This window comes from Engystomops pustulosus, chromosome 5 (assembly GCF_040894005.1).
Source record: "Engystomops pustulosus chromosome 5, aEngPut4.maternal, whole genome shotgun sequence".
NCBI classification, from domain to species: Eukaryota; Metazoa; Chordata; class Amphibia; order Anura; family Leptodactylidae; genus Engystomops; species Engystomops pustulosus.
Window position 1 is genome coordinate 80,392,116 of NC_092415.1, and position 12,914 is coordinate 80,405,029.

At 41.8% G+C, this 12,914-nt stretch overlaps 1 long non-coding RNA gene across 1 annotated transcript in view; it reads right to left on the bottom strand.

Annotated features, from left to right (window-relative positions):
• Positions 1-782: 782 nt before the first annotated feature.
• LOC140134058 (uncharacterized) overlaps positions 783-12,914 on the bottom strand; it is a 68,574-nt gene continuing 56,442 nt past the window's right edge. Inside the window, exon 3 of the long non-coding RNA XR_011856054.1 lies at positions 783-896. This is a non-coding gene — a long non-coding RNA (uncharacterized lncRNA). The remainder of the gene's footprint in view (positions 897-12,914) is intronic.

Sequence of the window (12,914 nt, forward strand, 5' to 3'; positions counted from 1 at the left end):
AGGGAGGAGGTGCCTATATTATTTATATGTTCTTTATGTCCTGTTGGGATTGGCAGTTTCAGTGAATACACATGTAAAATAAATGCCCAGCTCATTGTGTACTTGCTCTTTGTTGTATCTTTCATGTTACTATTTCTTACATAGTTGTGTTGATGACACTAGTTAATAAAAAACATTTGAATGAATGAAAAGGATAATCTTACTGATTCATGAGTTACTATGATTCTGATTAGATAACAATACATACTGTTACCATGCATGTGTTACCAGCAGTAAAAAAAAAATCATATTTCAAACTCTTCCTTTTCCTAATATGCAATTTAAAACAAATAAATCACTGTTCCACCTGCAAACTCTCCAATATCAACTGCTTTTATCTTCAGACCATATTCATTAGCTGAATAGATCCATCCACACCTGCCTTCTCCTTAATTAACTATCTAATCACAGCAGAAAAGCTGTCACTTGCTTCCTGTATTCACAGTATTTAAGGTTCATGCGAAAACAGGCGATACACCCATTGAATAAGGCAGATTAAGACTAGGACAGGAGGGAAAGTTAATACCCTTCAGTTTAATTAAACAGAGAAAAAGAATTAATATGTGACTTCCATTCTACAGAAAGTATATGGAACATACATTTCTTTTATTTAATGTATTTTATAGTTGGTGAAAGTGCATTAAGTAATTTATTTATGAACCACATCTTACACAAAAAAGAAAGCTGAAAATATAATTCAAAACTCATAAAACACAGACTTACAGAGGTGTAAAAAGGGTCCACAGATGACTTTGCGACTGCCATTATTTTTTCTGCTTTGAGTAACATTCACACTGGATCCTCCAGAAACCCTCCCTTGTCTACAGGAGGTTCCTCTTGTCTGTTTGTTGGACGTGCTGTTCCAGAGAATAATATGGTGTTCCAGAGAACAATTTGGTGTGTTTTTCCAAGTATTTTATTATACTCACAGAAGATAAAAGGGCATACACCCTCTTTTATATTTAAATTTTAATTATTTGATAATGACGCATAACATATTTCATCATTTTATAACCTAAATTCTCAAAAAACATATATCTAGAAACCTCCAGATACAATGTAAAATTAAGTAGAAATATGTAGAAAAACATGCACAGTATTTTACAAGAATTAAACCATCAGGCAGCTTTAAGAGTTTTTAAGTGTTTGAAGGTCTTTTTACCAAATCTTTTTGTCAGTATAACAAAATACATCTCTAGTTTACACTATAACTGAATTACACTATTTTCAAGTCTATTTCTTTTGAATGAGGCAACATCAAACCGGACAAACCGACTACAGTAATGTTATAGTAGCAAGGGAATGTTTCAAGTAAGATCAAATGCAAGTTTAACTGTGGACCATTTTTTTTTTCACTTTTGCAAGTTTCAACTCTGGATGACTGGATCACATGAAAGTATAATTCCCTTGTTATCAATGCTGCAGCAGAGACTTCCTCAATTGTATTGCCTGAACTTTAAGGGAAGGGGGACCAACACTGTATAGCTATTTTCTGGCTCTGTTTTCTCTAACTGCAATAGTATTTTTAGTGGGTTCACACTGAGATAAAACTGCATGTGTTTTTATGTGTTTTAAAGTTTTAGTGTTGGTGTGTTCTTTCACAGATTAAAGAAGAGCCCCAACTTTGAGTCCATAAGCAGGAGGTTGACTCCGGCCTAGGACCTCCAACTGGTGGGGCTAAGAAATATTGCCCCAGATGCAAAGAAATCACATGTGAGGAGTCATTACTGATGTGTATGTGTAGAAAAGTCTGTTTGGATATATATGCAAAATTATGTTGTATTTACCTGGTCATTTTATGAGTTGTATTTTTTTATGAGTTTATTACTTTTGGTAATTTAGTTTAAAGAAATGTTATGCTGATATATTGATACTGATCCCTTCAAATCCTGATAGATCACATCAATTTATAATGGGGTCTGCCAGGCTCCACTTTTCCCAACAACAAGTTTGGCTCTATAGACTAATATGAAGGAATATGCTGGAGAAAAAAAAGAGGCATAGTGTCACATTATACAAGGGGTGCACAACCTGTATCAGCCCGAGGGCCGCATTGTGAGATGTCTTAACTTCAAGGGGCCACACTAGTAATCAGAACCCTAGATGTGGCAAAAAACATAGTATTGAGTGCAGTGCCACTACAGAAACCAAATACTGCATTTTTACTAACTAAAATAGACCCCAGAGCAGACTACAAATACAGTGAAAAATAATACAGGAGACCCCCATAGTATAATATGGTAGACCACCCCCCCAGAGCAGACGTATATTATGGGAGACCCATAGAGCACACATATAATATGGCAGACACCCTGGAACAGACCAATAATACTGTAGACCCCCCCCCCCAGAACAGACCCATAATACCGGAAAGCCCTCAGATTAGACCTATAATTCAGGGGGACCAAAGTGAAGGCTATAGTACTGGAGACCCCTTTAGCAGGCTAAATTACTGGAGACACACAGAGCAGATCTATAATATGGGAAACCCCCAGATCAGACCTATAATACTGTAGACCACCAGAGCAGACCTATAATACAGGAGACCCTCAGAGCTGACCTGTAATACAGGAGACCCCCAAAGCAGGCTTTAAAACTGGAGACCCACAGAGCAGACACAAATACTGTTGACCGCCAGAGTAGACCTATAATACTGGTGACCCCCCAGAGCAGACCTGTAATAGCAAAGACCCCTGAGGCAGCTACTAATACTGTAGACCTTATTGTAGACAATAATATTGGGGACCCCTGGAGTAGGCTAAAATACTGGAGACCATCAGAGCAGATCTGTAATATGGGAGACCCCCAGAGCAGACCTATAATAACGGACACACTCAGAGCTGATCAATAATACAGGAGACCCCCAAAGCAGGATATCATACTGGAGACCCCCCGAGCAGACATATACTAGTGGAGACCCCCCGAGCAGACACTAATACTGTTGAGCCCTAGAACAGACCTATACTGGAGACTTCTAGAGCAAACTTGTAATACAGGAGAACCCCAGAGCAGGCTATAATACAGGAGAACCCTTGAGCAAGATATAGGGGCACATTTACTTACCCATCTGGAGGAGTTCACATAATGAATGCACACTGCCGCGAATCACTAAGATTGTGTGCCCGATATTGTGCATGTGTCCCTTCCCCGCTCAGGTCCACCGGAGTTCACCTTCTTCTTCCTGGTGCATATAAGTACTTGATCTTGCGACAAATTTGAAAGTTAAATTGCGTGCTCGGACCGAATTTGTCGGATCATCCGATGGCCCACCCCCCTATTTCTGTCGCATGTCGCCAAAATCCGATAACGTGCGACACAATCCCCAGTTAAATACCTGCAGAGCCGTGCAAAAACTGAAAAAGTTGGAAAGTCCGACGAAAGTGCGTCCAAGGACCATTAGTAAATAACCCCCATAATTTTGAAGAACCCAAAAGCCACCTATAATAGTGGAAATCCATGGAGCACACATATAATAGTGGAAACCCCTAAAGCAGACATATATAGTGACATAATTGCTATAGATGAAAATACCCCATTATGTGACACACTAATTCTCCCTTGTGGTGACAACCTAATAATACCCCCTGAATCTAACTCCCCATCTACATAATGGCCCCAGATTGTGTCCCCTACCTAACAATCACAGCAAAAAGTACCCCCATACCAGTAATGCTCACATGAAAGTAACACCACCACAATAATTATACCCTTAAGCAAGTAATAACCCCCCACCAGTAATGCCCCCATACTAACTTTGCCCCAATGCCAGTAATGCCTTAACACTAATTTTGCACCATGCCAGTAATGCCCCCTTTCTTTTTGTGCCCTTATACCAGTAATTCCTCTCCTATTTGTGCCTCCACAGCAGTAATGCCCCCTCACAATTTGTTCCCCAACATCAGTAATGACTCCTCACTATTTGTGCTCACACTCACTGTGCAATTAGATATAATTAGATTAGTAACATAGTAACATAGTAAAAAACAATGATACTCACCTTTAATCCCTCCCGGTCCTGTCATCATCTAGCTTCTCCTGCTCCCAGCCCTGTAGTGAACTGCTGGAACTGTGTCTTCTTGGCTCTGTAGTGGAGCATCAAGCTAATGTTCTGTGCTCCACTACAGTACTCACCTCTGTCGTATGCAACCGATGGGCAACGTGTTGTGCACCCCTGCGCTACACAGTCTGTTTCCTCAGGGCGCATTCACACGATGCATTGCATCACGTTGTGCTTTGTGTTTTTGATGCATTCCACTGGCTTCAGCCTCGATTACATGCTAAGGTTACATTGCGTTTCCACTGCATCTGCTAAAAGGCAATGTAACCTCAGCATGTTATCAAGGCTGAAGCCAGTGAAATGCGTCAAAAATGCAACGCACAGGAGCCAATTCCATCCAATTATGTAAATACATTGTTTAATTGTAAAGCTACTATGTGTTTCAAGACCAGAAATGGCATCTTCTCTAGGCCAATTCCGGAGAGATGTGAAGCTGTCAGCAAAGTCACTCAATCCTATATAGAGGCATTTCAGTTATGTCCAGAGTCTGCTCATGTAATTAATTACATGTAATGCAACAGGGTAGAGAAAAAGGCAGTGTCAGGATTGGAGGTGGTGGCGATGATGTAAGCCGACACCTGGGAGCGGAGTAATATGAAATGTGGTTAGTAATATTTATGGAGTAGGGTCAGTAGAACTTGATACATCTACAGCATTTATTTTGATTTCCTAACGTGACTACAGAAAGTATTCAGACCTCTCTAAATTTTTCATTTTGTTTCATTGCAGCCACCTGGTATGATCAAATTTTTTGCTCATTAATGTACACTCTACACCCCATCATGGCAGAAAAAAATAGAAATGTAGAAAATTTTGCTAATTTATTAAACAAGAAAAACTGAAATATCACATGGTCATAAGTATTCAGACCCTTTTCTCAGTATTGAGTAGAAGCACCTTTTGAGCTAGTACACCCATGAGTCTTCTTGAGAATGAAGTTTTTCACGCCTGGATTTGGGGATCCTCTGCCATTCCTCCTTGGATCCTCTGCCAGTTTCCTCAGTTTGGATGGTGAACGTTGGTGGACAGCCATTTTTAAGTCTCTCCAGAGATTCTCAATCGGGTTTAGGTCAGAGCTCTGGCTGGGCGTTGTGCTTAGGGTCATTGTCTTGTTGGAAGGTGAAGCTTCAGCCCAGTCTGAGGTCCAGAGCACTCTGGAAGATGTTTTCATCTAGGATATCTCTGTACTTTGCCGCAATCATCTTTCCTTCTATTGCAACCAGTCATCCTGTTGCTGAAAAACACCCCCATAGCATGATGCTGCGACCACTATGTGTCACTGGTCCTCCCCGTGCCTCTCTCCGGTCCCCAGTTCCCCTCCCTGCTTTAACTATCTGCGTTCCTGCTCCAGCAGCCCGCATGCGTCTCCTCCTCCTTGGGCACTTGCGCCGGTGCTTGAAAATTTAAAGGGCCAGCACACCGCTGATTGGTGCTGGCCAATCCCACTAAATTTGATAAGAGCTGTCCTCTTCCAGCATTTCCCGCAGGATCTTTGCGCCTAGTGCCTCTGAGAAAGCTATTTCATGCGATTTGCTGTATTTCTGAATTCCCGTTGTGACCCCGGTTCCGTTATTGACTCTGATACTGTGTTGCCTGTCCTGATCTTCCGCTACCTCCCCGACTTTAATCCTGTGCTGCCTGTCTCAACCTCCTGCTCATTCATGACCACGATTTTGCCTTACAATTCTTTACTTCGCCTTGGCTGCCACTGCAGACAAAGTCACGCCTGTGGAACGACTTGGTGGTACAACTATGCTTCACTGTTGGGATTGTATTTGGCAGGTGGTGATCAGTGCCTGGAATTAACACCAAAAAGTTCAATCTTCCTCTCAACCCCGAAGAGAGGCTTCTGTCGGCACACTCTGGTGGATGGCTGCAGTGATTGTTCTTTACATCTTTCACCAAGGCTCTTCTCCCACGATTGCTAAGTTTGGCTTAGTTTGGTTAGGTGGAGGAAAAGTTGTCATACCAAACTTCTTCCATTTAAGGATTATGGAGGCCACTGTGCTCTTATGAACCTTAAATGCTGTAGAAATTCAATTTGAAAATAAAATATCTACACACCTACGTTTTTATGCTACCACATGATTCTCCATTACTGGGAATTTTCCACAATAATGTATTGAATGCCTTCTACCAAAATGTCTTTCAATCAGCAAGTCTAGATTATATTTCTCTTCCTCACTACTGACAATCACCAGCTGCTATTTAGGGCAAGTTATTCTTAAGCAACAACGTGAGAGTTGCTTTTACATTGAACATACCCTGGAGAAGACTTTGTGTGATTGACAGGCCTCAGGCATTGCTTGTTGTGTGAACTTGATGCTGATTGACCAGACAATCTCTGATTTGTCCACTCAGCAGCTTTTATCTGACAGTATGTCAAAGGACATTTTGTCAATCATGTCTAATGTTAAAGATGATGTCTTTAAGACATATTGCTAAACCCACTACATCTATTTCTTTAGTCTAGGCATATTGTTCTGCAGTTATCTTGGTAATTATACTTACAATGTAGATTCCACTTCTTTGTCTCCTACATTGTAGATTATTACACAAATTAACACATTAAAGGTGATTTCTTCATTAAAGCACCTTTGTCTTAAATCTTGACAATGAATGAGGTGAAATTTCTTCTCTTCTTTGCCTTAGCAACAGCTGCCTGGCACAGTAGGCTTCATTTTATAAAAGGTGTGTTTGACTTCTCTCTAGGAAGGACTTCATGCACATACACATATGCTGGTCATAGACAGAAGGTCATTACAAGGCAGCAGCTGCTTTCGACCGGAAGAGGATATTAAGGGGAAATATATTTGCATTGTTTAGATCCTTTATGTGTTATATAGAAAGCAAACAAAATATAGGAACCCTGTTGACATTTAATTTTCCCTAGTTTTATATTATTATCTTCTGTGTCAAACACCCAACATTTTGCAAATTTAGAATCTTCTATAAAACACATATTTTTGTAAGCAATGTGAAAAGTCATTATACCCTTGTACCAGCCTCTTGTGTGTCTTGCTAGCCTTGTGAGGCCTATGTCAATCTTGTAGAATATGGACGAAATGACTTAAGGACTTTTTAGAAGCCTTAACATAGGATCAGTTCTCAGAATGCTTAACCCCTTAACGCTCTGCGCCGTAGCTCCAAGGTGCAGCGGTACAGGGAATGTATGAAGAGGGATCACGGCTGAGTCCTCTTCATATAAGGGTGGGGGTTGTTGCATATTGCAGGAAAAACCCCCACCGCTAATAACCGCTGTCGGTGCTTGCACCGATCACGGCTATTACCCCTTTCAATGCCGCCGGCAAAGTCGCCGGCGGCATTTAAAAGACGGCGGCGTGTGGGCACCGCCATATTTATTACGATCATCACTCCCCCGAACATCATCGGGCGGCGGCGATCTGTTGCCATGGTAGCCTCGGGTCTTCGCTTGACCCGAGGCTACATGGCTTCTGCAGATTCGTTAAAATGAGCCAGTGGCTCATTGTAATGAATGAGCTGCAAAAATGCCATATATTGCAATACAGTAGTATTGCAGTATATGGTAGGAGAGATCTGACCATCTAGGGTTAATGTACCCTAGATGGTCTAAGAAATAGTGAAAAAAAAAGAAAAAAAAAATTGTAAAAATTAATAAAATATTAAAAATTCAAATCACCACCCTTTCCTTAGAACTGATATAAAACATAATAAACAGCAAAATTCACAGACACATTAGGTATCGCCGCATCCCAAAATGCCCGATCTATCAAAATATAAAAAACGGTTACGGCCGGCGGTGTCCTCTGAGATGGGAAATGGCGCCCAAATGTCCGAAATGCGACTTTTACACCTTTTTACATCACATAAAAAATGTAATAAAAAATGATCAAAATGTCGCACAGACCTCAAAATGGCAGCAATGAAAACATCAGCTCATTTCGCAAAAAATGACCCATCCCCTAGCTCCGTACATCAAAGTATGAAAAAGTTATTAGCATCAGAAGATGGCAAAAAAATGTTTTTCTTTTTTGTACACATTCGTTTAATTTTTGAAAATGTAATAAAACACAATAAAACCTATATAAATTTTGTATCACTGCGATCGCACCAAACCAAAGAATAAAGCTGAGGTGTTATTTGGAGCTCACAGTCAAAGTCGTAAAAACTGAGCCCACAAGAACTTGCAGGGTTTTTTTTCAATTTTTCCTCATTTGGAATTTTTTTTCAGCTTCGGAGTAAACGGCATGTTAAAATAAATAACATTACGGGAAAGTAAAATTTGTTACGCACAAAATAAGCCCTCACAAAGCTTTGTACATGTAAAAATGAAAAAGTTATGGATTTTTGAAGGTGGAGAGCGAGAAATGAGTGAAAAAACCCTGCATCCTTAAAGGAAACCTACCACTCGTAGTGGCAGGTTTCCGACGGAAATACCGGGCACCAGCTCAGGGTGAGCTGGTGCCGGAGCTTATTTTAGTTAGTGTTTTAAACCGCGGTATCGTGGTTTAAAACACTTTTTAAACGTTATAGCCGGCGCAGGCAGGTACGCGCTCGGCGCTTACCGTGCACGCGGCTACATAGGAAGTGAATGAGAGCCGCGTGCACGGTAAGCGCCGAGCGCGTACCTGCCTGCGCCGGCTACAACGTTTAAAAAGTGTTTTAAACCGCGATACCGCGGTTTAAAACACTAACTAAAATAAGCTCCGGCACCAGCTCACCCTGAGCTGGTGCCCGATATTACCATCGGAAACCTGCCACTACAAGTGGTAGGTTTCCTTTAAGGGGTTAAAGAACATCTACCATCAGATATATTGCTGTAACTTACCTGCTTGTCTCGTAATCTAGGGATGTAATCATTTTTATTCAATCCCAGAACGCTGGCATTATTGAAATATAGATTTTTAAAAATAATGTAAATAAGCCAGTGGCACTCTCCGTAGCTCCTACAGGCTCTGGTCGCTGGTAATTTAAGCACACTCATTGTATGTTAATTTAGCCGAGTCCCACCTGTGTATCTCTAAGACTTCTGGTGACATCAATTTGTTAGAAAGAACCACACTAATATCGATCCTTTCCACTTTACTTGCAAGATAGAGAAGTCCTGCGATGCTCGATCTCCATGGAAACCTAGTTGCGTTTCAGAGATCATGTGATGGGTCAGGTGATGGATGCCTATGACGTAATTTACGCGACACCACTTGATAGGATATCGCTGATGTCATTACTATGAGACAGACCCACATCACCAATAGGACCCTGCCCAGTATGGGCGAACTCCTCTACCGCGTCATGCAGAGGGGGCGGATCTGCCATGTACGGGCGAGGCCATACCCCTGACGCGGCAGGAATATTGCCGGCTACAATGTTATTTGCCCAATCAACTACGAGCCAAGATATGGCCCGCCTCTGGCTAGAGGTGGAGTGTATCCTTTATAAACCCTGACATTGGATGGCCTGGTTACGGCCGAAAACAATACTGAGGGCGGGAAATGCTATCGGTGTAAACAAACATTATTCTACACTATGTAAATGCTATCTAGCACCTCTGAAGACGCATCTGAATACAAAATAGAGCTGCAGAAACGCGTCAGGTGTAATGTAGGGCGCTATACATAATATACTGAAAAGGCTATTGACACTATTAGCGCCTCCATTGGAGCCTACTGGAGCCCCGAACGGCTCTGTAAAACTAGACTAATTTTTTGGCTTGCTAGCCGGGACAGTGCAATATATCGGCAACATGACTGCCCCGTGTAAGGACCCTGATACTAGTCCAATTGCTGGCCAATGCCTGAGAAATAAACAGACGCAAAAGATTTTGTTATATTTCACGAGACTAATTCTTACAATTTTAACAAATTAATAAAGTTTATTTTCTCTTTTAAATGTTTTCTAATCATTTTGGATTCTCCCAGGTCTAGGGGGGAAGCAAATACTCAAATTTCTTGTCCTGCAAGTATGTGTGATAAGAAGATATGGAAGCAAGGAGGCCACCTATTGACTCTACATCATCATCGGATTGGCCAAGACAGTGGTGGAGGGGGTATGGGCAATATGTGTCAGCTATTAGTATATGTATATAAGATGGTATACAGATTTTTAGTTAGAGCACTTCCTTCACCACCGTCTCTCTGTCCCTTAGTTAGTTTACCCTCTATAAATATTTCCCTGTATTGTACCCTTAATAAATCCCCTATAAAGATCCATTGAAAATTGTTGTTAATTTAATATTAACTGGCACCCCAAAACCAAGCAGATTTTACACATCCTTTTTAAATTGTTGACTTTTTTATGCATATGAATTTTCTTATGAATTTATTTATGGACTTAAAATCCGATTACAATTTTATGCACATGTATGCACAATGTCTCCCTAATTGCATATTATATATATATGACTACATCCAACAATGTATTCAGTGTCATAATTCATTTTATGTATGGATTGTTTTTTTTTTAATTGTATCTTCTCATTGTTACAGAACTATTTATTGGGCCTAACGAAGGGGGTAATGCATCCCCGAAACGCGTTGTTCCTTGTCAATATATATGTGAAATAAATGTCTAATTGAATACATATGTATATGCTTGTGACTACCCCCTTTCTATATGACATTAAATAGTGCGAAGGTTATTCTGGTGTTTCTAGACCCTATGTTATTATTTGTACTTCTAAGGTACGTATTTTAGGCTTCCAGTTGGATTTTACAGTTGTCACATAGAATATAGGGGAGGGGCTGTGTAGCTACTCTGTCTACAGAGAAGATAGTTCTTCAGGGTAAAGCACTTCGCTTAGCCCTTCCAAAGCTGTGGCCTTTGATAGCAGACCAAACCTCAAAGTGTGAGTTAGTACCGAACTTTGCCAGTTCGTGTCCCACAGACCGACCCCGAACTTCATTAAAAGCCCCTACCTGTCCAGTATTGTTTACCAGCATTATCTAGCTGTGATGTCATCGGGAGCAAAGTTTCTCCCCAGAATGGTGAGACACAACATGCACTGATCTCTATTGTACTGTTTATCCGATCATAACATATACTTTGTTATCATATAAATTTTCACCATTTATCATGCTTCTTGGCCTAAGTGAAAAACACACACCATAATTTCCAGTGGGTAGGGCGGTTGGTGGGCTGCTGGAACCTCATAGGCTCGCCCAATTGTGTTATTTGCTTGTTTTAAGATTTTTAATTGTTTTCAAACCCTGTTAACAAGTATTTGTACTCTTGATCTTGTGTTTATTCACAGTGTGCACATTATTTGTTAATATCGTTTGAAATAAAATGGCCAATTGACATTTCAGTTATTTTGGGTGTTGTGATCCTAAATACCAAAATCTGACAAGCTATATTTGTACCTGCTCTGTGTGTTCGACCACTTCTGGATTTAGCTCACAATAACACAAAAATATAAACTGTGAACTAATAATATACAAGTCAAGTAAATTTATTATTAATTACATTTAACTTGTTTCCAGCCGCCCGCTGACTTTAGACGCTAAACACTGCAGTTTTCCGCTGCTCCCGCGCTAATTGTGGGAGCAGGACGCAGTCTCTGGGTGTCAGAGGCACCCGGAGACTCAAGGGAAGGGAGATGCGGTTCGTTACCACTTCTCCCTTCTCCGCTCCTCCGTGCAACACGTTGAATGAGTACGATGCATAGAGGAGCCAAGCCGGAGCGGCTGCTGGCTCCGAAGACTCAGCGGTCACATGACCACCGGGTCTAAAGGGGTGAAACAGAGCTGCTGGGTCTAAAATGTAAAAAAAAAAGAAAAAAAATGAAAATGTCCCCCAGAGATCTTTAATGTCCTCATTGGGGACATATAAAGTAAAAACACACACAAAAAATATTAACCTGTTAACATTCCACATCCAATATATCGGACGCTGAGTGCAGTGACATAACACTCAGCATCCGATATATCGGATGTGAGTGCTACTTGCATTATGGACGTCACACCGTAGCAAGACAGGTTGACACCTCAGTGGGAGGTGACAGCATCCCCAGCCGACACCCCTCCGATGATATCACAGTATCAATCTGATTGATCCTGTGAAGTCGATTGTCACCATTGGCCAGTCAATACAGACTGGCCAATGACAGCGATCTATGACAATTTGTGGGCAGATCTTATTAGCCCAAAGCTCTCCAACATTGCTATTTTGTGATTGATGATGATTACACATGATTATCCCCCCCCCCCCATTGTCGGTTTTTCCCTATCCCCCACAGGAGCAGGTGTTGAGTGGAGGAGCAGGCATTGCATGGAGGAGCAGGCGCTGTGTGTAGGAGCAGGCGCTGTGTGGAGGACCAGGCATTGCGTGGAAAAGCAGGCATTGTGTGGAAGAGCAGTCGTTGCATGGAGGAGCAGGCATTGCGTGGAGGAGCAGACGTTGTGTTGAGGAAAAGGCATTGCGTGGAGGAGTAGGCGATACGTGGAGGAGAAGGCGATGCGTGGAGGAGCAGGCGATGTGTGGAGGAGCAGGCGATATGTGGAGGAGCAGGCGTTGCCTGGAGGAGCAAGCGTTGCGTGGAGGAACAGGTGTTGCGTGGAGGAGCAGGCGTTGCGTGGAGGAGGAGGCGTTGTGTGGAGGAGCAGGCGTTTTGTGGAGGAGTAGGCATTGCTTGGAGGAATAGAAGTTGTGTGGAGGAGCAGGCGTTATGTGGAGGAGTAGGCGTTGTTCTGTGTTGTACCAGTACAGAAGCCCTCAAACCGGACTCTATTTTGGATTATAATAGGTACGTGGGAGGGGTGGATTTGTCGGACCAGGTACTTCAGCCATACAAGTCGAGGGTGTGGTACAATCAGCTGGCTGTGCACATCATGCAGATGGC